At 44.0% G+C, this 2,386-nt stretch overlaps 1 long non-coding RNA gene across 1 annotated transcript; it reads left to right on the forward strand.

Moving 5' to 3' along the window:
- Window positions 1-518: 518 nt before the first annotated feature.
- LOC133235875 (uncharacterized) lies at window positions 519-1,841 on the forward strand. Its single transcript, XR_009732689.1, has 2 exons — window positions 519-994; window positions 1,580-1,841. It is a non-coding gene; the product is annotated as an uncharacterized LOC133235875 (long non-coding RNA).
- The last annotated feature ends 545 nt before the right edge of the window (window positions 1,842-2,386 follow it).

Below are 2,386 nucleotides of genomic sequence, written 5' to 3' on the forward strand. Positions count from 1 at the left end.
TCAGCCTTCTCTCTCAAATAAGGCAAATCCAACACAAGGTCACTGTTAATAGAAAAAATAACTTGTGCTGGGTGTGTGAGTTCTGACTGTATTTTGTTTTTTAAATTGTGCGTGTATGTTACATAAACTCTTTTTACTATTTTTCACAACAGAAGAGTTTGCAAAACTAACTCATTGGCACTGTGAATTAACTTTCCTCCTATACATGCATGCACACATGAACACGTTTATTATGAGGCAAATTCTCACAAAACGTCTAGCTTGGGCCTTGATGATTTGAGTGACACAGAAAGTCAGGAAAATAATAAGAAACGAACACAGAGAACTCTGAAGGCACTGGCATCCATCGCGTAACCTGGGGAAGACAAAGACCGGGTTGATTTAGTAATGGTCTCCTGGTTTATGGAGGGTTTTTATGCAGAAGATGGTGTCCAGCTGTTTTTCATTTCTAGTGAAGACAGAAAAAAAAAAAAACCTGGAGGGGCTGGAATTGCATCAGGGGAGATTAGGGTTGGAGATGGAGGAGCAGGTCCTGGTTGAAGGGTTGTAAGACATTGGAACGAATAACCGAGGGAGATTATGAAATCCCCATCTTTTGAATTCTTAAATGAATGTGATCGGCGTGAATCAACGTGGTGGATTGGTTTAGTTATCTGCCTGGGATGGCTGAGCCGAGGGTTTTCTGCGAGCCAAGTCCCCCTGGGGCGCCCCGACGCCGCTGCGTTGAGTGTATTGCATGTGGCAGCGAACCCAGTGCGTGGAGCCAGAGCCTGCTGCCTCGTGGCGAAGCTCCTGGTCTGTGTGCCGAGTAAGCCGACACTTCGCGATCCTTTCGACTCGAATGGCTCCAGAGTCATTTAGGACCGTTCTGACTGCCAACTGCCACCTTGAAATAGGAAAAGTATTTTAAACAAACCCTCCAGGACGTGCAGGCGGAGGGGTGTATTTGCCGTGCTCAGAATACACGGTCACCGGACACCTCGTAGAGGCAACTGTAAGCTATTAGCAGCAGGAAACCCCGTGGAAATGAGATGTGGGAAGCTGGGAAGATTTGGATATTAACTTTTCTTTCTTTTTTTAAAACTTTTTCTTTTTTAACATAGAAGCTAAATGTTCTTGATGACCAGATCTCTCTCTCTTTCTCTCTTTCATTTTCCTTTCTTGAGTTCTTTCAAGTTTTTTTTAACTTAAAAACAAAGTATTTAAAGTATGACAATTAGGTTTCATGGATGCTGAGAGGCAAACCCAGAGAATTTGAAGGAGGCAATTACATTTTTTTGTTGTTGTTGTTTAAAAAATAAAAGCTCAGAGCTTTGCTTTCCTTATAAAAGGATACTTTTACTTGTATCTGTTTTAAATATATTTCTTTAGGTGATGAAACATCCCCGGGAACAGAGCTGTATGTGACGAGATTTGTGTGGAAAGGAGGATTTTTGAAACTTTTTTTCATCTTCCCGAAGCAGCCTAGCCTCATACTTCAAAGGAGCTGAGCAGAACTCCTACCTAAGGGACCGCTTGCCTCCCCCGGCAGGCTTGGTTTCCATACCATGGTTTTTATGGAAATGTCCTCTTTCCATAGGCTACCTCCGCGTCACGCCTCATTAAGAGTGATGATTATGACCTCCTCTGGACGTTCGGATGCTGCTAAGAATCGGGAGGATATTTTGAGCCCTGGAATTCGGGCTCTGCCACATGTTTGGATTAACAACCAGTTAAACCTTGCTAAGGCAATATTTTTCTATGCAGTTAGTTTTTATACCAAACAAGGTTTGTAGTAATTGGATGCCCTACTTGAGCAAAACTGTTTACCAGAAAATAAATCACTCCTGGCATTAAGAAAACACGAGCCCAGGGATTCGCCAGCCCAGCCTCATCCCGTTCATTTCTCATAAACCTAAGCCCCAGACATGTGCATTCTCATCTACGATGACTTATGCTTTGAATTGTGGTCTCTTTATTTCCATGCCCATTATAATGCTTACCTAAACATTTCCCTCTGTTTAGCTGCGGTGCTTCTGGTAATGACTTCTATTTGGCTGCCGGGAAGCATTTGCCAGGCCTTAGCAAGCCCTATGGAAAAAAGAGAGAGGGGGAGAGAAAAAGAGAGGGAGAGAGGGAAGGAAGAAGGAAGGAGGGAAGGGGCGGGAGGCAGAGGGAGAAAGAAAGAGAGAGATGGGTTGAGGAAGGAGGGGGAGAAAGGGAAGGAGCAAGGGCAGAAGAGAGGAACGCTTTTTTCCCTAAGTGGCCATGGAATTATAGAGAATTAGACCTTGAAGCAATTTCCGGTTTAATTACCTCTGTAATGGACACGTGGCTGGCTATGTGTACCATAGGAAGCAGAAAGGTGGGATGCAGGAGATGTAAGAGACTCAGGTCCAATCCCTGG

Source organism: Bos javanicus, chromosome 23 (assembly GCF_032452875.1).
Source record: "Bos javanicus breed banteng chromosome 23, ARS-OSU_banteng_1.0, whole genome shotgun sequence".
Lineage (NCBI taxonomy): Eukaryota > Metazoa > Chordata > Mammalia > Artiodactyla > Bovidae > Bos > Bos javanicus.